Genomic DNA, 24249 nt, shown 5'->3' with positions numbered 1-24249 from the left:
ACAAAACGGACGACGACAATACCAATCTGTATATGAAAGTAGGCCCTATGGCACGGTACGAGTTTCAGATGAATGAGAGGAAGCAGAACATAGCACATTGCAATGCCAAGAGGTAGAAAACTAAAACCATACTCGCATATTAACTGTAGGTTAGAAGAAAATATTATTTCATCCATTTTTCAGAGTAGGTGACCGCCCTTAAATAGCATAAAACACAACATATTACTTTGTAGAGTCGAAGACATGCAAAGAAACCACAGTACATTAAACACACGTGTGACTAAACTGTGGACTAGGTTGTAATAAATAAGTGACACAAAGAACCACTTATTTCACTGCTGCAGGTACAGGAATGCACAAGGAATCAAATGCACAAACTGCATTGCACAATAATATAGACACTAATACAATAATACATAATAGGCACTGCAACAATAGTACAATAATAGACACTGCACAAGAAGAGCACATACAGACAAAAGGTGTGACAAATAAGTCATTCACCTACCACAGCGGGCACTGTCTGAGGCTCAGCTCAGTAAAAAAAAACATTGCACTTAACTGCCAAAATATTTTAAAATTTCAGATTAAAATCAAAACTGTCACTTAAACTCTGCGCTGGAAAGCATGCCTGACGCAAACAAAAGAAAGATCATTGCACTACAACAGGCAGAAGTTCGACAAAGAAATCACATGAGGAAACCGCAATAAAATGCCTGCAGTGCAATTTAAAGTAATTAAATGTGCGGTGTACAAGTCATGGAAAATTATTTTTCAAGAGAGATTTGGGCTTTTCTGTTTTTGCCTTCTGTTTTTTTATAATATGAAGTTGATCATTCCTTTGTTTGCATAAGTTGTTAAGCATTATGGTTGCTGCACAGTTTGCAACATGGGTGACAAGAACCTCGAAGGCATGCCCATTTTCACATGCATCTATGTCCTCAAGCCTCAGTAGAGAGTTGAGCGTCAGTTGCCGAACGACATTCCTTTGGTTGGGCCCATAGAGAAATTGTGTGCAGGCACTTTGTGTCAAAAGCTTTGTAACTACAACCTCCGTGTACACAACTGTTTTAATCAAAAGGGCAGAGGGAAACTTGAGTCCACCTCGGTCCAGTTGTGCGATTAAGGAATGGGTGTGTTCTTCCATTTCCGTCTCAGTTCCAGTAACAACCAAGTGTACTCGGCAACTTTCACACTTTAAAACTTTCATTGTAGCATGCGCACAATACCCGCTAACCTAACCAATAACTGGCATTCGCTTCTGAGTGCATCAAGGTCAGCGTCTACAACTTGAACACTAAAGGAGGTTCCTTCATCTCTGACACTGTTTGTCTCTTCGATGTTTCTGATGTCATCAGTGCTCATCTTTGGCAGGGCATTTTGAAGTCGAATCCCGCCCTTGGTCTCACAAAGCTGTCGAATAGATATGTGGCACTGCCCACCAGCCATTTGCCGGTACTGTCCAAAACGACTCTCGAGAGGATCCGTTTGAACTTTCCCTAGTAGGACGTACTTAAAATGAAGCTCACTTATGCACTACTTTGCCAATGCCAGTAAGGATTGAGCAGATAGCCTTAGGGCACTCAATGTGTCATGGTAAGGACCCCAGTGTCATTCCCATAAAATTCCCAGACATCAAGCCAGGTAATGAAACCATTCAGAAAAGCTATTTTTGGGTCATCTGTACTGCAAGACATGGGTTCTTCGTAAACAGTACGATGATGGAAGCCTTTATTTGGCGTTTTTACGTTGACAATACTCCACCAGCGAAGAATGATTTTGATGAAATCTGCTGTTGCTGCCGCATGTTGAAAATCAGCTGCACCACTGCGAGATGCCAGGGCTGTGACTACGTGCGGATTAAAAACCTCCAGTACCAGCTTCACAGTTTGCCGTTCCAAGTTGCTCGGATTAAGTGCCTTGGATGTCAAGCCATACCCAGACTTTATCAGTAGAGATAACTGCTCTTTATGTAAATCTCAAATTCTTAAATGAGGCAGTCATTTTGCATTCAGGACGAACATCATTGTTTGAAAGCTCAAAGCATGGGTAGAAAAAGCAAGTCCCCGCAATTTTCTGATTCAGCCAATTGTTTCTGATACACTTCAAATGATGTACAGCATCTACCACATAAAATAATTGCCGATCTGGAACTGCCGGATGTGGATAAACATGACGAAGCATTGGCTTCGGCAGAAACATATTCATTACCTTTCTGTTTAGAGAGCTATTGTCACAAACAACGGCTATGACCCTGTACCCAATCTCTACTAAGCGTATGATCACCTTCTTCACCATGGCATGAGTTGGTCGCCCTGTATGGTTTTTACCGGAAGAATGTGTGCTACCTCCTTGAATGAGCTCAACAGCCTTTCTATCATAAACATGTGTGCAGATGTGGCTGCCTCGCTGGAAATCACTGCAGCACCACATATGCTGCCCCCCTTACAATCAAAACAAGGCTTGATATGATTTTCGTCAAGCATGAACGTCACTGTCTCTTCATGTGGCTGCAGATGTGTAAATCTCTGAGAAACATACTGAAGAAAAGTTGCATCACAACAGTCAATTTCTGGGCACATTTGTACAGATGAGCACACTTTCCTAATAGTGGTCGAATGGGGCAAGGCTAGTGTACTTGTTTTTCTCGAATACTTGTAGGCATGCGGCGATATTGAGTGGAGAATGCATGCTAACACCATTACCTGTGTGCTGTACTGAATACGCTCTGCAGAGAGCAGAGTTAGCTGTTCCTTCAAAACTTCACAGCCCCTTTCTTTTTTTCATTAATGCTTGCTTCCAATTTGTCTAGAAGGGAACTTACTGCAAGCGCCTGGTGGCGAGACTTACAACGCTCGCGAGATTCGTCAGACAGCATGAACAGGTTCAAAATCTCCAACATGGAGCTTACTTTGCAAACCGAGTCTGGTACAACAGCACTACCAAGATTCTTGATCGCGGATCCTTGGTAGCAGGCTGAGACTTGGAGGCTTTCGAACACTGTCAATGACGCCTTCAACCAAGGTTCACGATCGTTGGTGATGTTCAAAAACATCGTACACTTTTCTTTATGAATCACAGTCCACTGCACTGACACTGAGGCCACTTGCAGGCGCGCCTTTAGTTCTTCGAGTGACAAAAATTGGTCTCTCTCCTGCTCCGCTTCATATGACGCCAGTGATCCTTTGACCTAACGGGCGAGTTGGGAAGCTTCTAGTCGGCTCCTCTTAGCATCAGGTGCTTCTCTCTTGCTGTTGTCTGGTGCTGAAAGGTACGAAGGCCAGTTGGGAAATACGCTAGGCACCGATCCACGGTGCAACCGCAGTACTAGCAATCGAACTGTAAGAACATTTCCTGTTCTTGGATCCGTGTACGATGTCGTCATCTCGATGCATGAAGCATCGAAATGATCGGCGCAAACCTGCAAAAACGTACAAACGTTTCGTAGACATCTCAGAATCCACTTATTAAAATAGCCTAATGCTAGCCCCCTTGTCTATAAGCGTGTTTGCAGCAAAGAAATGTGGCCACAATCAATCTATCTGGGCTTCCGAAGTATCACAATAAGCGTCCTAATTAAGTTAAAACAACCAGGAGCACATAACAGTACTATAATGATTACTTACCTTATAGTGCCCGAAGTGGGCACAAAGTCCATCCTTCGAATTGCGCATAACCACTTCTTGAAAATGTCGTCGTCTTTTGCGAAAGGAAACACTTGAATCTTCCTGCCCGGATCGTAATTGCCGGTGCACCCCGGAACACAACACTTGTTCGGAATTTTAGTATCCACTGCACGTCGCACACGGAAACAAAATTGCCGCAAAACAACGACGATAGACGGCAAACGCGACCACGCCGCTGCAACCAACCGGCCCGCGTGGCGCAGGGAGCGTGAAAGAAAGAACGGCAGGGACTAAAATCATGTCGCTGGCTATGCGGCTTCTGCAAGTGTCAGCCAGCCGGATGTGACGTCAAAATTTTGGGCGTGGGCTTGAAAGCTGTTCAGGGGGTAATGACGCAGCACATGCTGCTGTCGCGGAAGTGTCAGATGGCGGTGGCAGTAAACGAGTCCCACGATGCTTCGGTGCTGTCGAGAATACCAGCAAACGAAAGGGCCCTTCCCGAAACTAAGGTTCGCATGTTTCCGCGAAAGCGGCATGGAAACGTCAGGCAGGGTGGAGCGACGCCTCATGCCCACCACTACCCTTTGAGTGCACCATGTGTGCTTTCTTGGTGCGCATCGTGGATGCGCAATGCTTGGGCTCCTCGGCCGTCGGAGCGGTGGTGCTAAGCGGCAGTGACTTCCGCGCTATTGAGGATGTTTGCGGGGGACGCGCGGGTGTGGAGCTAGGAGCTTTACTCAGAACTCTCCATGTAGACCGGAGGCGCGCGGTGGCCTCAAGCTAAAGTAATTAAAAATCTCTGCGTTAATAAAGCGTGGCCGAACAAGCGGTTTTATTTCATAGTGGCCATTTATGAAGCGCTCTACCAATGCAATCATTCCGTTTGTCAGGAAAGCCTCTTTCAGCACTTTTCTTGATTAACATTGATTATTCTGCCAGTACCCTACCACTCATACAAATTCAGCTTGATAGGTAGCGTCTGTGAGGGCGTCCTTTTTCTTCTAAATTTCTCAGCGTGAGCTGTCACGCAACATGTGGACTTTTTTCCAGTGGTCGTTGGTGCCACCGTCACCGACGTCATTTGGACGGTTGTTTGAAACCTCGTGCCTGCGGGCGGTGATGCTGGGCACCACACAGGAATTAATGGTCATGATGGGATGCCGTCGCGGCGCCCAGTGCCACAGGAGACAAAGCCCCAACGCAGTTCGATGGAGAAAAATATGAATTTGTGGCGAGGTCGCCGTCGTCGTGGGGCCGGTGACCGAGGTAACTACCTCGGGCGGCGGCACACCGCCCCGGAAGAAGCACGATGTCGGAATTCGGTGTCGCCGGTGTCACCTTGCCGGCCACGGTAGTCGTCGAGGTTGTGCGCTTCAGCATGACGGTGCCGACCACGTCATCTTCGCATCCTCCGTAGAGGGCCAGGCAGCCGGCGTCCTCAGCAAGGGATGACGGTTTCACAGGAGTCGACGGGGTGGAAGTCGATGTCGTGGGTGCCAGCATGACGGTAGCGACCACACCTCTGCATCCTTCGCCCTGGGCTAGGGCGCCGGCGTTCTCAGCCGGGGAATTGACGGCTTCACGGGGGTCGACGGGGTGGTAGTCGTCGAGGTAGTGGTCATCAGCATGTCGGTATAGCAACCACAACACCTTCGCATCCTTCTTGCAGGGCCAGGCAGCCGCCGTCCTCAGCCAGGGGTGTTGACGTCACGAGAGTTGGCGGGGCGGTTGTCCAGACCGTGGTCTTAAGCACGATGAGGGCAACCACGACACCTTCGCATCCTTAGTCCAGGGCCAGGCCGCCGTCTTCCTCAGCCAGTGATGGCGACGTCACGGGAGCAGGTGGCGCGGAAGTCGAGGTCGTGGTCTTCAGTATGACGGTAGCAACCACGAGACCTCCGCATCCTTCGTCCAGGGCCAGGCCGCCATCATTATCAGCCAGTGATGGCGACGTCCCGGGGGCAGGCGGCGCGGTAGTCGAGGTCTTGGTCTTCAGTATGACGGTAGCAACCAAGACATCTCCGCATCCTTCGTCCAGGGCCAGGCCGCCGTCGTCCTCAGCAATTGATGGCGACGTCACGGGAGTAGGCGGCGCTGTAGTCGAGGTCGTGGTCTTCAGTATGACTGTAGCGACCACGACACCTCCGCATAATTCGTCCAGGGCCAGGCCGCCGTTTTCCTCAACCATTGATGGCGACGTCACGGGAGCAGGCGGCGCGGTTGTCGAGGTCGTGGTCATCAGTATGACGGTAGCAATCACGACACCTCCGCATAATTCGTCCGTGGCCAGGCCGCCGTCGTCCTCAGCCAGTGGTGGCGACGTCACGGGAGCAGGCGGCACGGCAGTCGAGGTCGTGGTTTTCAGTATGACGGTAGCGACCACGACACCTCCACGTCCTTCGTCCAGGGCCAGGCCGCCGTCGTCCTCAGCCAGTGATGGTGAAGTCACGGGAGTGGCAGAGTGGAACTTGCTCAGTTTAATGGTCAGTCCTTCGCCGTTCCGCTTCACTGGGCGTTCCTTCTTCATCATCGTTCCACTTGACATGGCACTTGCACACACATTCCGGCACACAGCTGCTCCGCAGCACGTGGCTGGTCACGTGACCAACCACGTGACGGACCACGCGATCAGTCTTCGCGCCGCGCCACCGGCAGCTGCTCCGCGCCAGGTTGCCAACCACGTGAAAAAGTGGCGGCGCCGCCGCCACGCAGAAGGCTCGAAATGCTACCGTAATGTATCCATCGCTAAAATATGTCGAGAAAAGTTTCGCGCTGAAGTTGATTGGTACTTTAGTGTTTGCTCACCCCGTCAGCAAACTTTGCTAGCAGCCTTCTGCGGTGGTAATTGGCAGTGCGACGTCGAAGGAGGGCTCTTTTACTGGCGCTAGTTTTTGCAAGTCAAGAGTTTTCTCTTTTTATTGTGCTTGGCTGTAGTGATGCGAATAACTCTGATCTCGCTTGCGCAGGAACAACTGCGACCATGAAATACAGAAACGAGTATTAAGAAGGCATGTCCGTCTGGCCCTGAACCGGCGCATACCGATCATCGAATAAAAAAAGTGCTGCAGACACCCTAGAGATTCTAAAAAGATGCATAATCTTCCTTACTACACTTGCAGTCTTGCCGAAGTCCATTATTCTATCAATGGAAAGTAATTCGGTCGGATATGCTGCCGTAATTTTCAGAAATTGTCTACATTGGGTATAGGGATGGCTCTTGTATCGTTAAAACATAGATGTTTGGTAACATAACATACTAGCTGCATCATGTAGCTAGTACGCGGGGCAGTCAATTTTTAAGTTGCCGTTCTACGTATTTCATTCAGGCACGTGGCTGAAATTCCTCATTTAAAGCTGATCGTTATTAATACTCATATCAGATTTTATGATTTTGAAGGCGCTTTAGGCCACGCCGCTGCACGATGATAGACTTTGTGCATTCCTCAGAATTGTAAACACCGCGTCACTGTGTTTCGCGCGCTTCAGCACCCAGCTGTCACCGCCTCTTTGTGGCACACGTGCCTTGTGGCCTTCGTTGCCAGACTCGGCTTTAATAGGTAACTAGTTTGCTTGTTAACATGATACGCCAATTTCTCGCGCCACTCCACGCATTCCAAAACTCCAAAATAGTTTAGCACCGAAATACTGTTTTCTTTTCTCTTTTTAATCCTGGGTAACCTTCGCTCACACTGCCTGTATATCGATCGTATACTCTTTACTGTTCATAACCAGTTATCTATTCCTTACAGCTACAAGTCCCGTGGCTGGTCATTCATATCTCTTTATGCATTAACCCTCGGCCGCTTCCGTGCTACCAAATCCCAGAAAATTCACTCACAAAGTTTGTACACAGGATGAGAATGCAGTCTCTTTGCAGTTGCTCCCAACATAACTCCCTAATTGCCATCCATTGTGGGGGCAGCCACAACAATGCGTTTAACGGCTTATAATTACTAGTGGCGTGCCGCGCGTGGTACCAGCCGGTTTCGCCACAGACCGCACTCGCTGGGGTTGCGCGACGTGCAGTACAGCGCGACGAATGGCTTTTTTTGTCCTTTTAATCGAGCGTCGCTACTCCTCTGCAACTGCAGCCGCGGCGGTGGCTGAGTGGTTATGGCGCTCGGCTGCCGGCCCGAAAGAAGTGGGGTTCGATCCCGGCCGCGGTCATCGAATTTCGATGGAGGCGAAATTCTAGAGGCCCGTGTATTGTGCGGTGTCAGTGCACGTTAAAGAACCCCAGGTGGTCGAAATTTCCGGAGCCCTTCACTGCGGCGTCTCTCATGACCTGAGTTAAACCCCTATAAAACCCCTATAAACCCGTTAAACCCTTATAAAGCCAAATCTTCTGCAACTGCCTGCAGCCCCACTAATAGCCAACAACCACCTCAACCTTGCATGCGCGTGACGGTAGTTGTCGATTAGCACCATTATGTCAGTTTCCGGCGGTCTCACCGCTTTGAAAAGTATTCGACCATTCGATTGATACGCCCTTCCTGCTACTTAGACGGACATTGGATAGGAATTTAGCAGCTAGCTGTGACTCGGAGAGCGGAAGCCACAAGTCGCAACTATAGTGCAGCAAATCTGGACAGGCCGTTAATTTTATAGTTTCTTATCAATATATGCACGACTTGCGGCTTCGACGGCTGAAACTTTCCATGACACCAAAGTTTTGATTACGTGTTTTCAGCTTTGTAATGGTAAGACATTAGTATGCATAGATCACCCTTTGGTATTCTCCTACGACCGCTAGATAATTTGTAATCGAACTACTTCTCTTTACTGTTCCGGTTTTCGATACGAGAGCCGATGATGATCATGATGATACCAACTTTATTTTTCACCAGATAAGGAGGCCCCCTACTCCCCGTCCCCGGCACGCAGGCCTGGGTGACGGGGGCCGGGACCTCCTGGCCGATTCACACGACGGACTGTTCGCCCGCGGCCCGCGCATCACGTGATCATGCGCCACTAAAAACTGGCCTGCGATCCGATGACGTCAAGCGGATGCGACGGACCAAAAGAGCAGACAACGCGCTGGGTGTACCACTGTTGCCAGATTATTTAAAAGCGTTTGGCAACCTGGTTAAACTGGTTTTTTCCTCCCGACCCATCACTGCGATTGAATGGTGCAGGTGCAGGCCGGCAGCAGCGTTCCCTTCGAAACGGGGTGATGGCAGTTGCCATAATGCTGTTTTTTCTTTTATTTTTGTTTCACTGTGTAAGTTAATAAAATTTCCTATTTTATTTAAAATACGTCTTCCCACACTCTTAAACTTATCTCACCACTCTCCTTTTGAGCCACCAATCTTCCAATCGTTTTTTGCTAATTTCCACCGCAGATTTATTTACATGGCTATTCTTATCTCTAAATACTAGGGCCTCAGGAAGAGTTATATACAGCGCCTGCATCGGCATCGGAACGGATGGCATCACATTTTAGTATGAGGTGTTCTATTGTTTGTTCAGATTTACCCCACACAGCACATGTGTCATCTTCGTTAAATTTCTTTTTGTAGCTGTGCGCTCTAAGACACCCTGACCTAGCTTCAAAGAGTAGGGCACTGCCGCTTGAGTTATGATAAAACGTTTCCTTCCTGATCTGCCTTTTCCGGTATTGATATAGTTCTAAAATATGCTTCTTTTCCATTGAATTTATCCAATTTTTACCTTCCGCGTTTTTAGCCTGTCGTTTAATGCTCTGTCTTTCTCCGGCCTCGTGTCTGGCATACTTACTGGTTAGCTTTCTAGTTATTTTCGGCCACTGTGTGTCAACGCTCTTTCTGCATAGGTATTTAGATACCTTAGCTGTCCACCTGTTAACGTCCAATTTCCTTAAGCGTTCTTCATATAGTATTTTACTCTGAGCTTCCCGTACTTCGAATGTAGTCCAGCTCATATCCCCGTGTACTGCCTCGTTTGTGGTCTTCCCGTGGGCACCTAGTGCTAATCTTCCAGCAGCTCTCATTTTCTTCTAATCTCGACTGAACTTCTGTCTTTAAGCACAGAACCGCATTCCCGAAAGTAAGCCCTGGCACCATTATTCCTTTCCAAATACCTCTCAGTACATCATACCTGTGGTACCCCCACAATGCTCTACGTTTCAGTATCCCTGCATCTCTTCGCCCTTTTTCTATGAGAGAGTGTTCGTGCTTTTTCGTGTACATCTGCCCTTCGTTTACACATGCCCCAAGATATTTGTATTAGGCCACTTGAGGTTTTTCATGGCCTTGTATTGTAAGCTACTGATCAGTTGTATCGTTGAAAATCACCACACCTGACTTAGTTGCGCTAAAACTGAAACCTAGAGTGCCTCCTTCGTCTCCAAAGCAATTAACCAAATTTTGAAAATATTCTTGGCTATCTGCTAACAGTACAATATAGTCCGCAGACATTAAACCCGGTAGTCGTTGCTCAACAACCCTTCCGCCAAATCTGTACGACAGATTATAATCTAGATTGCTTCCTTGTAGCCTTCTTTCCATACTTATCATATAAAGCATGAACAGCAACGGTGATAGAGGACAACCTTGCCTTAATCCTTTGTGTATCTTGACAGTTGTTAAACTTAAATCCTTCCCATGTTATTTACACTTCAGTTTCTCGATATATTTCCTGTAGAAAATCAATTATCTCATGACCGACAGATTCATATTTTCATATGCTCCACAGGAGTTCCCTTTTCACGTTGTCGTGTGCACCGCTTATATCCAGGAAGGCAAATTACATAGGTCTGTTTTCCGCTTTAGCTTTTTCTATACACTGGGTAAGCACGAACAGGCTATCATCTAAGCGCCTACCACTTCTCAACCCGTTCTGAAGTTCTCCGAGTATTCTATTACATTCTACCCATGACTGCATTTTTATTTTCACCGCCTATTTTCAAGCCAAAACACAGGAAGAGGACTCCCTATTAGGACATTGTGGAATAAGAGCTTTGTCACTTCCCCAGCCCAGGTGGCGATACAAGTCAAGAATGAAGCTGCAAACACTCCTCATAGGAGGCTCACGAGCTAATAGCGTCGCTTACATGAATCCAACACGCCCTGGTTATTGAGTTATCGGGCCGAAAACCGGTACTGAGTTCATGTAAGCGAGCGCCGGGCCGGGTCGGGAGTCGACGGGTCGGGTCTAGTCATCTACGCCGCAAGGGATGATTGTGTACTGTATAACGACATATAACCTGTCCACATGACCAGACTGTCCTTGAAAGAGACCTAATCAGCATACTAAGTGGTGCAGTGAATGGGGGATGCTTCCCAACGCTGAAAAATCCGTATATCTTCATGTCACTCGTAAAAAAAAGCACTCATTTTTTCTTCTACATTAGGTACTTCTCCACTACGCGAAGGTATCAACTACAAATATTTGGGTGTTACTTTGACCCCAACATTGTCGTGCAACACACATAATAATAATATTTGTTCTTCTGCTTTCCGCAAACTGTGCTTTTTGAGGCACAAACCAAGAAATGCCCCTACTAATTTGAAATTAGTCTGTTACTTTTCATTTGTTCGACCAAAGCACGAGTATGCACGAATTTCAAGGTATCCTCACACTATGTCAATTATAAGTCACCTTGAAAGAATACAAAGAAAGACTGTTAGCTTTATATTTAATAAATTCGCACGAATTCACTCTCCCTCTAATATTATGGCCGTCATTTGTATCATCATCATCATCATCATCAGCCTTACTACACCCACTGCAGGGCAAAGGCCTCTCCCCTGTCTCTCCAATTAACCCTATCCTTTGCCAGCTGCATCCACCCTTTGCCTGCAAACTTCTTAATCTCATCCGCCCACCTAACCTTCTGCCGCCCCCTGCTACGCTTACTTTCTCTTGGAACCCACTCCGTTACCCTTACAGACCAGCGGTTATCCTGCCTTCGCATTACATGCCCTGCCCAAGCCCATTTCTTTCTCTTGATTTCGACCAGGATGTCATTAACCCGTGTTTGTTCCCTCACCCACTCTGCCCGCTTCCGATCTCTTAACGTTACACCTATCATATTTGTATACCTACCCTTGGATCACGTCGAAAGCAGTTGATACTTGAAATCGTTTCCCTCCCTCTTAACACCAAATTCCAAATGATTTAATCACTTTATATAATGCCTGCATTAACGCGCCACACAAGACATCATCATATTGACTCACTCACACCCTATTATGCTAGAACTGATGCGTCATCCCGCCAGTAACGAAAAAAGAAGTAAAGAAAGCCTTAGGAGCAATGGAAAGGGGAAAAGCAGCTGGTGAGGATCACGTAACAGTAGATCTGTTGAAGGATGGAGGAGAGATCGTGCTAGAAAAACTAGCCACCCTGTATATGCAATGCCTTATGACCTCGACCGTACCAGAAGCTTGGAAAAATGCAAACATTATCTTAATTCATAAAAAGGGAGACGTCAATGATTTGAAAAATTACATACCAATCAACTTACTATGCGTTGCCTATAAAGTATTTACTAAGGTAATCGCTAATATAGTCAGGGCAACCTTAAGCTTTATTCAACCAAATGATCAGGCAGGCTTTCGTAAACGTATTCCACAATAGATCGTATTCACACTATTATTCAGATGATGAAGAAATGCGCAGATTATAACCAACCACGATTGATTATGAGAAAGCATTCGCCTCAGTGGAAACCTCAGCAGTCATACAGGCATTGCGTAATCAGGGTATAGAAGAACCTTATGTCAAAATACTGGAAGATATATAAAGCAATTGCACAGCTAATACAGTCTTCCATAAAGTCAGCAATAAAATTCCAATAAGGAAGAACGTCAGGCAGGGAGACACGATCTCGCCAATGCTACTCACCGCCTGTTTACCGGAGGTATTCCGAGTCCTGAATTGGGAACAGTTGGGAATAACAGCAAATCGAGAATACCAAATAATCTCCGATTCGCTGATGACATTGCCTTGATGAGTCACTCAGGAGGTGAACTGCAAATCATGATCAATGAGTTAGACAGGCAGAGCAGAACGCTAGGTTTAAAAATTAACAGGTAATGCTCAAAGGTCTAGCATGAGAACAGCAGTTCACAAATGGAAGCGAGGTGCTGGAAATGGTAAAGGAATACTTAGGGCAGGTAGTGACAGCTGATCCGGATCATGAGAGAGAAATAACTAGAAGGATAAGAATGGGGTGGAGCGCGAATGGCAGGTTCTCAGAGATCATGAATAGCAGGTTACCAATATCCCTCAAGAGAAAAGTGTACAACAGCTGTATCTTACCGGTACTCACCTACGGGGCAGAAACGTGGAGGCAAACGAAAAGAGTTCAACTTAAGAACAACGCAGCTAGCCATAGAAGGAAAAATGATACGTGTAACGTTAAGAGACCGGAAACGGGCAGAGTGGGTGAGGGAACAAACGCGTGTTAATGACATCCTAGTCGAAATTAGGAGGAAGAAATGGGCTTGGGCCGTGCATGTAAAGCGAATACAAGATAACCGTTGGTCCTTAAGGGTAACGGAGTGGATTCCAAGAGAAAGTAAGCGTAGCATTGGTCGGCAGAAGGTTAGATGGGCGGATGAGAATAAGAAGTTTGCAGGCAAAGAGTGGATGCAACTGGCAAAGGATAGGGTTAATTGGAGAGACATGGGAGAGGCCTTTGCCCTGCAGTGCGTGTAGTAAGGCTGATGATGATTTTTCCTCGGACAATATCGGAGCGGTAACATGGCTTACTGGCTAAAGTATGAGTAATCATTGTATAAATGTGTACTTGTTTATTTCTGTCTTGTTCATTATTATTTTTATATATTTTAATCCCCGCTGACTGGGCCCAAAGGTCTGCAGTATGTAATAAATAAATAAAATAAATAACTGGACCCTGACCTGATGAGCTTGTAAAAGCTGTCGAGTCGAAAAGTAGGGCTAGTGGGAAGGGAGAGGATAAATCCGAACTTGTTTTTCACGTGTTCCGTCGTGCCTCCGATACAGCGATGGCGAGTCTCAACCTTTGAGGCTGCCACTGCTTCACCTCGACGCTTGGTGTCGCTACAGTTGAGCCGGTCTCCACTCACTGAAATCAAGTTTATGTAAAGGCTCACCGGTCGAGTGGGATTGACGATAATCAGCCCGAGCCCAGAATCTACCCGACACTATCGCATTCATGCAAGCAGGGCTAATCGCGCAGACTGACTGTCTTGACGTAACGGTTAACCCACTTTGACCGAGGCACTTGGCAATCACCTGCGATTTCACGCTATAATCGCGGACAATTATCTATGGCAGTGCAATAGCCGACATCAAGGGGGGAAAGGACCATCTCCTTCCTTTTCCTGCCCCTGCTATGTCTTAAGAACCGGTCGAAGCCAATGCTCACGTCTGGCTCCAAACTAGTGAAACAAGAATGTGTCGGATCGGCATCGAAATATCTGTTTTGTAAAGAATCTTTGCTCGAGTGTCGCTCTTTTCTGTCTAAATCTCCTCCCTGCCAGGCATATATCTGCCAAAATGTTCGCGTTGTCAGTGCAGGTGCTGTCCACTGTACGCAGGTAAGCGTGGGCGCACCTTGTCTTCTGAAAGGAGCTCACGGGTTTCCGAGCCCTCTACTCCAGAATAGACATCTCTGTGGTATAAATAACGTAATGTCGAAGGTTCATAGCCTGGCTGGCAAAATCGTCCAGCTTTGCATCTGGACTTGTTTCGCATGTGTCAAGCGTTCCCCAGCCATCTTTCTTTTCCCAAATACAGCCGCCTCAGTGTGCCCCACACCTGGCCTCATCTCCTGCACTACGCTGCCAGAAGTCGCATATTTCAAACAGGAAAACGTTCTGAATGGGCGCTGTATAAATACAGAGCGATACAAAAAGAAAACATGGCGAAGCAGAGGGCATAATGAGAATTTCCCGGAAATCATGCTAGGTATGGAATTTTCGCTTGCAAACCCATGACGTCATGACAATTCAGGTGTGCTTCTTTTTTATGCAAAGAATGAGCACATGCGGTTGGCGTGGTCAGTGACCAGCTTTTCTTCTATGAAACTGTAATCTTTGTTATTTTTAAAACATAAACCACTACTAGCACAACAGTTGCAAGTCCACAACAGTAGCAAGTCTCTTGTGCAATGACGAAATTTGCGTTCAAAGTCACCGCCAATAGTAACAGGACAATCTCAGCGATTTTGCAAACCACACATCTCACCATTTTGCCCAACTTCGATTTGTTCCGTTGTTAAATTATAAGCACTGAAGGTTACATGAAATGAAATATTTCAGCAGTAATATAGTTACCTAACGTCAGGAGTTGGTGACAATGCCGTGAAAAAACAGACGAGCACATCGACACGGAACAAAGTCGTTACTGAAGTGACTATCGCCTTTAAACAAACAAGCATTCGGCGAAGCCGTTAGCAAAAAATGTACTCGGCGGTCATCGAAGAGGAACCTTCGAGATAAGGCGTTAAAAGCAACTACAACAACCACGAATAATAATGTAGAAATAGTTGCGCCTGGCTGCAATCCTTCCAGATAACGCTGATCGCATCTCGCGTAATAGTGATATTGCCGCACGAAAACGGATTTTACCTTGAAGAAACAAGCGTGTAAGTTTCACCGCATTACTTATCTCTCAAAGAAGCATCGGTCCTATGCTACACAGAAAAGTACGGTCAACAAGAGCAAAGACAAGGCAAAATAAACACTGGGAGCGCAAAAAGCTTTTCACTGAGGCTGCGTCGTCGAATTGCGCCCACGCTCATACACAGTCACCAGGCTTGTATTCCGTGTGGCGACGGCGGAAAACGGAATAGCCGGTGGAATACGCACCGGCCTCAAGCTAAGAAAACGCGGTCATCTTCGTCACGGATTAAAGATATGGGGTGCCGAAGGAGAGGTGTGCCCGGGGTGTGTCAAAAGGCGAGTCTCTTATCTGCACTGGCTAGGCGCTACCAGCACTGCTCTTGACTATACTTGCGGACAGCTTTTTGTGGCTGCCCAGCCAAGGCGAAAGGCAGGGAAGGGAACACCCGAGTTTTTGTCCACAAACTGTGGTGAGTGAGTTGTCCTTTGTTCGGGCTAGGGGTGCGGCGGGGCAAAGGGGAAGATGATGCCGCTTCACCAAGGCGGAGATAAGCCACTACCCTTGACAATGGAGCAAAGCCCTGTCCCTAGCTCCTTTCCTATCCAGCCTTGGCTGTATAGCCGCAAAGAGCTGTCCGCGAATATAGGGTCTGTATACCCCACCCTACCATTGTAAATTAATGTTCGCTGAAAAGATGCAAAGGAGCTTAGGGGACCCGAACCGGAAAACATACTTTGCCTGACAGCACATAGAATAGTGCGTCACTGGAACATACACCATTCTCTGACTGCCACCCATTGAGAGGGGTTAATTCTTTTGTGCTTCTGTCTCCCAGCTTTGGCAGCATATAGAGAAGCGTCATGTGGTGGCGTACAAGAGATATGGGGGCGTTGGCGCATCAAGTTCGGGGTTTAGACCCGAACTTGTTCAGGATAGTGGTATCGCGGAACCGAGGCGTGCAACCACGGCAGTGGCGACCATGGTCGGCGACATGCCCTCCCCCCGCCAATGCGCCTACTCCTGCGTAGTGCTCCTGAGGTCTGACGTTTGTACAACGTCCAGTTTGTCCGATGTAGCTTTTGCCACAGGACAGGGGTATACGGTAAACGACCCCCCTTTTGCATGGGACAAATCTTTCTGCGTTCTTGATACCGCATTCTTCGTTGTGCTTTCTTGCACCATGTTGCATAGGCCGGCCAGTATTTAGGGGGCACAAGTTATGTCTCTGTAGTCGGATGCAACTCAAAAACACTGAGGATTTTCCCCCTCAAAGGACCCCCTTTCAGCATATGGTGGCGGCCCATTCTCATGACTCCGCTGGTGCGACAATGCAGGGAGCGGCGACACAGTGGAGAGAGGGGTCTATCCCTGACATTAGAAGGAAAGAATTATCCCTTTTCACCACACCCTGCTCTAGCTCTGCAGACGCTCCTTTCTTCTACTCTGTGAAACAATTCCAACTTGTTTCCATCGTTGCCCACGTGGCCTCCAAGACCTGAGAACTTGGTTAGCGATCTGGCCTGTCATGTCCGTTCCTTTCTGTGGTGTCTTCATGCTTTAAAAAAGATTTCCAGTAATACACCGACATGCCAGCAAAAACGTTCTCGCATGATTCATAAGACTATCATCTTCAAAGTTTAAAAGCACCCGGAGGCTTACCCCTCCCTCTCTCTACTATGAATAGGCCAAGCCTGAGGCATTCTCTACTGAAAAGCAGCGGCAGAGTTAAAGGGAAAGGAGTTTCACTTCCTCTCCACTGCCGCAGGGAACTTTTTCCTTCTTTCTACGTGGTGGTACCTCAAGCTCCTCTCTCCTCACATGGGCTTCTTGGAGCTTCACTTCTCTACAGCGGCAGTTGGAGTTTCTTCAAGAAGGCAACAAGTCGTCCTGTTCCTTGCGGCTCTCGACCAGGCCAGAGCAAAAGCGACGACACCTGCGCTAATCGTCAGCGATACGGCATTTCGTCGGACTACTGGGTTCATTTCACGGGTGAGTAAAAGTAAACGCAAAACGTTGTGGTTCTTGCCTTCTATTTTTTAAATCTTGTTATGCGGCCGCCCTTGTGAAATTGTACCGAGCAAACGCCTTGCTTTCATCGGAGCAATCAAATGCTGAGCTGCCGCTACAGTGCCTTTTATGGTAGTTGTCTGTAATGTGTTTCCACCACGACTAGATGGTCCATCGCTGCAGCCGCTCTGTCAACTTGCGTATTGTCACGGGCTGGAAGACGACTAAGTGGGCAGTGGCGCGGCACAGTATGAGAGGAGCTATCAAGCTAGTTTTATCGTACCGTCGGCTTACTGTCAACATTAAGATATCGCGCCCTTTGTGTCTGTATAAAGAAGCACCTGAAACATGTCTTGTAAAAACTGCGCAGGTTCCCGATCATGGCCGAAGAGCAGCCACTCGCTCAAACCTGCAGCGACGACTACTTTTCCGACAACGATTCGCAATGCTCCGACGACTGTACGGACTTGCTTAGGCGTTGTACTTCTCAAGAGGAACTTCCACTTCCTGACCTCCCTGTCTTGCCTGATGGTCAACCATGGTCCTCGCCTGAGTGGGGAAACCTTCTCGCCAGACAACTTGGAGCTTCCACAGAGCAATCGACAGACTTTGAGTCGCCCGGCGGCAAAAAACCGTCCTCCTCTTTCGGGGAACACCCATGCGAGACGCTACCCGGTTACCGGATTCGCATGCTCAGAAGCGCACTCGTTTGGCGCGGTCCAAGCACGCACAGGACCCACTGTTTGCAGGCAGACAAGGCACGTAGCTTTCTCTTTCGAAACTACTATTTTACCGCGAACGTCTCGGCAACCTAATGTCGGACTCTTTCAAACCACTATTCTCCTTACGTACTGCATTCCTCAAAATTAACTCCAGTTCTCTGGCACATTCGTTTCATTTTCTACGCATTCTTTCTAAAGTTGATTGAAGTATGTTGCGGTGGATCCATTACCTCCCCCGAGGCAACTGTCTGGTTTGAGTTTATTGAAATTTAGACGAAATACAATGGTCTTGGTGAAGATAGCTAAAGCTGACACACGCGGTCACGCGAATAGGCCCCATACACTCTACATTCATACAACCACAGTTTGGACATAAGAGAAGTATAATAAGACTGAAAATAAATTTTCTGTGGGACTAGCTCTGTTAGGCCGGAATATGCGTAGCGAAAGCACGGAGAATCTGCAACGGAAGAGTGCACTGACTAGATGTGCCTTTATTGGTGGATAAAGATTGAGCCGTCGTGGCGGATTGGTAGCGTCTCTGCCTCAAACGCCAAAGGCCCTGGTTCCCGGGACAGGTTCTTTTTATTATCATTCAGTGAGTGTGCAGGGTGTTTCAGTGGCTCCCATAGGTGCCGCCACCGAAGACGTTGGTTTGCGGTTAAGCGCAGCCTCTGTTAATGCGCGTTTAGGCTCCGGGGTTATCTGGCGGGGCCAGATCGGCGGCGGCAGACGTTTTTTTCGAAGCCAGGCGTCAAATGCGCGCCGTGGGGCGAAAATCGCTGACAGAAACGCTCCATGTATTCCGGGCGTAACTCGCGCGCGCAGCACGGCCACGTCACGTCGGCCTAAAGCGAGGCCCTCTATACTCCAACTGCGTTTGACCGCCAGCGCGTTCGGCGGCTTCGGCGCAATCTGGGTGCACTGGCGGAGACTTGGAGCGCACGTCTTTATTTCGCGCCGAATGCGCCAGCCGGCCCGGCTAGACCGGTTTGGCTCCGCGGCGAGACGCAGGTTGTGTAGTCATGCGTCTCCTCGGAGCACCGCCATGGCAAAATCGCAAGTTCACGGTCAGTAAAGCTTTCGCTTTAAAATACACAGTATTACATTAAGACTCCGAGATTTAACAGACTACAATAAACATAGGTATATAGACGTCAGCGTTGATGCAAAACAATTCAATTCAAACATGAGAAGTGACCACAAATGAGCTCATTTGAGAGCGACAAGAGAGATATCCCCGAAAGAGTGGATCTCCGAAACAACAATAGCAAATATATGAACACTGCACTGCCTGCAAATATGGCCTTGTTTAAATATGAATCAAGAAGAAAATATAATATAAGGTGCAAAATAAACTGTTCGCTGATGATTGTGCGATATCTAAGAAATTAACGGCCATAACGCCCATGTTGTTCTTTCTGATTCTCTTAACACGCAAGCCGAATGGTGCTCCAAGTGGCAAATGTTTATTATCCTAACTAAATCAGTGTCAATAAATAGAAAAAACAGCCATCTCACTTCACTTATACCGTTAATAACATGCCTCTTTCGAAAGTGGATCAACATAAATACTTAGGCATAACGTTTGCATCAAACCTCAGAGGAGAAACACACATTACTAATGTTACAACTGCTGCACTGCGAAAGCTATTTTATCTGAAAAGATGCCGAAAGCTCGATCTAATGTATATGAAGCTTCTGACCTACAAAACATTTGTGAAAACTATTTTAGAATACGCTAACACTGTTTCGTTTCCGTAAAAAGCAATGCGTTCAGTGGTTATGAATGGGCCGCCGCTCTTCCGCTTTGTCCCACCTCGCTGTTATTGAAACGTATGAGTGGCAAATTTGCACGATTTTTTATTTACACTGATGATTCTGCCGCTTTAGGCACAAATAGGACCGTCCGTTTATTGACATGCGGTTTCCGTCCTAACACCGAGATGGCGCCACGAAGCTGAGCTTGAAGGAAAACTGGACCTCCTAATGCTAAGGGAAATCGTCATATATATCAGTCGCTGTTTGGATTCGTTAAAATGATAGTGCGAACGAGAAAAATGGCGTAACGTCCCGTAAAATACCTGCGTTTTGCGTGTGTAACCATGCATACGCTTGTGGTACTCGGACAGCACCGATTTATGCTCTTCTCAAAGCATATCTGTGCATGCCATAAGCGGCGACGTGGTGGCCGCGAGGTGTGAACGAGGCAGCATTTCAGTGATGGTGGATTCCGCGTGCTCTCGCCGCCGAATACCTAAGTTAGAGTCACTGGAAACTTAACCAGCGACTTTAGCCTAAGTGGGACCGAGTCGCACCGGTCCTGGAGAAGCAAAACACGATGAGCATCTTTAGGAACGTTGGAAGCGGCGCTCCTCTCAGGTCCGTGTTGCTTTTCAGTGGCAGCTGTGTTGTGAATGTCAACATAGACGCCCTGTTTAAGCGGAATTTAAACGCAAATAATTAACTCAGAGTACACTTCCATACGACTCACCGCGTCGCGAAGCGACCTAACTGTAATGCAAGTCCACTTCGTCAAACGCGCATTCACAAGCACGGTTAAAAAATTCAGTATGATCGCCCGCGTAGGGGTCAGTCCACGCTGCCATTTTCCCGACTGCTGAACTGCGCTCACGCAAGGCTTAGGACCTTGCGTCGCGTCTTGCCGCCCGCGCAAGAGTGTGGAATCACTTGTGGCAGTAGTGAGGTGAAGCGCTCCTCTAGGGCGCGGAGCGGCGAAAGGACGCATGAAGGCTGCCTTACTCGGAGGATGCACCAATGACGACTGTGCTTAGGTCTGCTCAGTAAGAAAGCTTCCAGATATACATGAGGGAGCCTCACTGCAGTGAAGGCTCCCTTACTGAGGTAAAGAAGCTTTCAGAGTTTGGGGGCTGGTCTCTGCTGCACCCAAAGACGGGCTTTTTGAGATCATGTAAAAACTATCGGTAGCAGTGGAATTCTTTTTGTAATGTATTTTTCTCGCTTGTAGGACGCTGAAGCTGACGCCCGCGCTCTGCAAATTGCCTGCACACTGCACGAGGAACCAGCAGATATCGTATTCCAGCGCAGACGCGTCTCACGGCAACCGAGGTCAATGGAGGCAGCTGTAACAAAGGAGGATGCCGAGCCCTCTACTTCCGCGTATTCAGAGCCTACGCGGGCAGCTTCGTGGCACATTTTTGCGATCCGCAGACATTCAAACAAGTAAGCCTTTTTTTATGAAACACAATCTGATCGCGTGCCCATTGTCTCCTAGAGGAGCGTACGTGGTGGAGGTTGGAGGATGGAGTGTGGGGAGCTTTCGGCTGTCATCCGCACATGGCTCGCGAGTACAGCGAAGAGATCGACGAACACCTCATCAGGGCCCTGGAACATCCAAAAGTCGTCGCCTTGGGTGAAATAGGATTGGACTACTCGCGCAGATGAGTGCGCATATAAATTCAAGACGGTTTCAAGGTGCTTCTAGGCCGCTGTTCATTCGTAGGCTGTCAAAGATCAATGATGTCGCAGTCATCGTTCAAAAAAACACAATATAATTCAGCTTCTGTGTCTAGTGCTACGTAAATAAAGACAACCGCGTTTCACAATTTAATCAAGCTAGTCTGCATGCTTCTCTTTTGGTTTCCTAACAGTTTCTTTTATGCTTATGGGTTTCACGAGCGCCGTATTACCGTAATTGCTATCAGCCCACCGTGTATAATGCGAGAATCTCTTCGGCCTTATGAAGGTAATAACACCTCTCCTGAGTAGTTCGCGCAGAGTGAAGCCGCCTTAAGCGCTATTGTAGTTACGAAACTGTGTTACCTCGCTTTTGCAGAAATAAATGCGACCACGGTCAGCAGAACCGAGTGTTCCGGCGGTAGTTGCAGATTTCCCTGAATGGACGGCTGCCCCTCATTATCCACTCTCGAGACTCCACGTCCGACACAATCGGCATCCTCAAAGAGGTACGCTCACCACTTGGCTAAGACGCATTTCCATTACTTTCCAGACCTAGGTTATTCCGACCACGTGTATCCCTTTCGTAAGCTATGGAATAATTAGGAGCCCCGTAAAGTTCTATTCAGTGTGAAACTCATGTTTACCCGCGCTGCTTTTGATCAAGTTTAATTTCCGCGCATCTCTTCCACTTGCGCACTGCGGACGGATCGAATGTCTTCTTCGTATAGCTTCCCTCCAACAGAACTCCCCCGGTTACTCTTGCGGGTATGTGAGCTGATTCCCCAAGCATTTCGCCTCAAAGCAGCCAAGCACCAGGTCAGGGAAAATGTCCTGCACATTTCATCACCGGCGGGTAACCAGCAGCACAGCAAATCGAACTCCGCCCCTCCCGCTTGCGAGGCGAATGCGTTGTGTGGTCTGCCTAGAAGTACGAGCTGTTCCACATAAGGTACTATGCAGTTTTAAAAAATGCTATTATTTTTCGACACGGCATTCTCAGCGGTGTAGCGCATCGAAATACAGCTAAGAGGTGCTATCTGGTAGGTTGGCTTACTTATACCTAGTAGCTAACCTTTTAGCTATTACGGTTAGTCTCCTTATTTACTAAGAAGCTTAGCGCAGCGTAATACCCATATCAGTTTTTAGAATATCGAAAACGGAGCTGCATGCCCTTGGCTCTCCGCTCCGACAAATTTTGGCCATTTCGACGAGCTGCGTGCTCTGGAGAGGTTGCTTTGCTTGAAAGCTTCTCGAAAGGGCTTGCATTTTTGACGCCATGGAGGCAGAGTTTGTTGGGCCACAGCGCCGAGGGTAACCGCGTTTTGGAAATTCTAAAAACTGATGTGCAAATACCTTATGGCGTGCTACACGCCTCTCGGTAACTAAGGAAACCAACAGCAATAGCAAGAATCCTCAATGGCTTTTGATTGGCTGTGGCAATAGCTCTAAAGTTCTCGATGTTACGAAAACGTCGCGACGAACGAGGATCAAAGTACGTAGAACACACATGACAGGCCCAGCGCCTTTGTGTTCTAGTTCGGTCCTCGTTTCTCGTGCCGTATTCATTACATCTTCAAGCATGAATCAACTAGCCCAGGCACGAGTTTTTCTCGCTCTTAGATAACCAGCTCAGTTAGCCTGTCCTCCGATATATGCACTGCACTGTTGGCAATGCTAAGCCGGTAAAAGCGCTGTTCTAACTGAACAACCCTATATTTAAAAATAGCACAATATCTGAGGTCAAACATCCGACATGTGTTCACTGCTCGTCCTCTGTAATGATGCGTAACTCTTGGCTTCCCTTTCCGCAGATGGGGCCGTCAGACTACCCCATTCACCGCCACTGCTTCACCGCTGACTGGCCGGAGGCACAGCGTTGGCTCATGGAGTTCCCTAACCTCTGCCTTGGGCTAACTCCCCTCGCGAGCTTCCCCAATGCCGGTGGGCTCGTCGAGGTTGCCAGGAAGATCCCCGTGTACCGACTGCTGATAGAGACGGATTCCCCATACTTCCTCCCGAAATCGGTACGCACTGATTTTTGCGAAAACTTTCTCATAGCCGCGTAACTATCTTTAAGCCAATTTTATTTATTGGCTACTGTAACTACCCCCCTCCCAAACCCACACCATCACACACCCACACCAATGACGTCAGTTGATTTTGCGCAGCTATGTATGGCACCACTATTTCTACGAACAGCCACCTTTGCAAATAGCGCTGTGCACAGAGGGACGGTAAAAACGCGATGCTCACTTTAGCGCCCTCCTTTGATTGAAGCCAACTATTTGCTTCAGTTGCCGGATTGATCTTTGAGATGCCTTGGAAAATTTGCTAATGCCATGGACCTTGGGCAAGGCTACGTCTTCGTAGAGTTCAACGGGTGTAGATGTGTAAGGGGTTATTTGCAGATAGTTATTATTAGCCAATAATTATGCCATATCTTTCAGTGGCATGCATGCAGTAGACAGCTGAACGCCCTGTCTCTAGCGTCTTTGAAATAGCCACTTTCATGAGTGTCTGTTTCTTTTTGTTCGCTTTTTTTAGGAATCAAGGCGTCTGAAAACATCGCACCCAGGAATGGCGATCCATGTGGCGACTTGGCTCGCATCGTTCCGGAATATCGAAGTCGAAGACGTAATGACAACCGTCCGCGAGAACACACGGCGAATCTACAAAATACAATATCGGACAGTGAGCAAACATTGTGCCTGAGAAAAAAAATATTGGCTGTGCAAAAAAAATGAAAGAAATTTCCTTGATTGCTTTTGTAGTTGCCACTGGAGCTCAACTTAAAGGGGCCGTTCAGTGATGTGACCCTATAGGCTTACCACTGTTGTCAAGTTTCTGGGTAAACTAAAATTTGTCAACAGCAGGAGGAGGAGGAGGAAAGGTGGCGAGGTTAACCGGATGAATAACCG

The 24249-nt window shown here is 47.6% G+C and overlaps 1 pseudogene; it reads left to right on the top strand.

The window, feature by feature from the left end:
- Nucleotides 1–24043, top strand: part of LOC144097846 (3'-5' RNA nuclease TATDN2-like) — a 40512-nt pseudogene extending 16469 nt beyond the window's left edge.
- The last annotated feature ends 206 nt before the right edge of the window (nt 24044–24249 follow it).

This window comes from Amblyomma americanum, chromosome 7, assembly GCF_052857255.1.
Source record: "Amblyomma americanum isolate KBUSLIRL-KWMA chromosome 7, ASM5285725v1, whole genome shotgun sequence".
In the NCBI taxonomy this organism is placed as follows: domain Eukaryota; kingdom Metazoa; phylum Arthropoda; class Arachnida; order Ixodida; family Ixodidae; genus Amblyomma; species Amblyomma americanum.
This window is presented reverse-complemented; position numbering and strand designations above follow the sequence as displayed.